This window comes from Neopelma chrysocephalum, unplaced genomic scaffold, assembly GCF_003984885.1.
Source record: "Neopelma chrysocephalum unplaced genomic scaffold, ASM398488v2 Primary Assembly neopelma1_30680, whole genome shotgun sequence".
NCBI lineage: Eukaryota > Metazoa > Chordata > Aves > Passeriformes > Pipridae > Neopelma > Neopelma chrysocephalum.
The window spans coordinates 1-928 of record NW_020900075.1 but is presented as its reverse complement, the minus strand read 5'-3'; the positions used below and the strand labels follow the sequence as shown (position 1 = coordinate 928).

General features: G+C 65.4%; 1 long non-coding RNA gene across 1 annotated transcript; it reads right to left on the bottom strand.

Annotated features, from left to right (window-relative positions):
* Positions 1–294: 294 nt before the first annotated feature.
* Positions 295–897, bottom strand: LOC113979135. The gene is made up of 3 exons (XR_003537730.1): positions 807–897; positions 550–634; positions 295–339 (listed from the first exon to the last, which is right to left on the bottom strand). It is a non-coding gene; the product is annotated as an uncharacterized LOC113979135 (long non-coding RNA).
* Positions 898–928: the final 31 nt, after the last annotated feature.

Sequence of the window (928 nt, the reverse complement as noted above, 5' to 3'; positions counted from 1 at the left end):
GGGGCACCCACCCCCCAAACACGTACATCCTGGGGGGCACAGGGGGCAGGGGGGGTCAGAGGGACCCCCAGGGACACCCACCCCCCAAACACGGACATCCTGGGGGGCACAGGGGTCAGGGGGGGTCAGGGGGGCCACAGAGACCCCCAGGAACACCCAGCCCCAAACATGGACATCCTGGGAGGGGTTAAAGGGGTCGGGGGGACACAGGGGGACACCCACCCCCCAAAGACGGACATCCTGGGGGGCACAGAGGGCAGGGGGAGTCAGAGGGGTCAGGGGGGGCACAGAGACCACCCAGGGACACCCAGGAGCACCCACCCCCCAAACACGTACATCCTGGGGGGCACAGAGACCACCCAGGGTCACCCAGGGACACCCACCCCCCAAACACGGACATCCTGGGGGGTACAGGGGGCACAGGGGTCGGGGGGGTCACAGAGACCCCCCGGGACCCCCAAACCCCCTTTTTGTGGTGCCAGGGACATCCCTCAGGTGAAGGGGAGGGTCAGGGGGGTGTTTTTTGGGGGGGGTCACCCCCAGACTCACTTGTTGCCGATGGTGGTGGCCGAGTGGAGGCTGCGGGGCAGGGGGGCCACCCCGCTCAGGCTCGGCTTGTTCCACGTCAGCGTCTCTGGGGGACCCCAAAAACCACCGACAGCATGAGAAAACCACCCCAAAACCACCCGAAACGGGAAGAAACGGCCTCAAAACCACCCGAAACGGGAAGAAATGGCCCCAAAACCACCCAAAACGAAAAGAAACCCTAACCCAAACCCCCCAAAACCCCCCCAAAGCCCCCATACCAATGTCGAGGGTCCACAGGTCCCCCAGCCTGCAGCCACTCATGACCCCAGACATAACGAGGCAGGACCTGTGCCCGTCCCTCTCCATGTACACCCCTGAACCCCCCCCCAGTGTCCCTGAG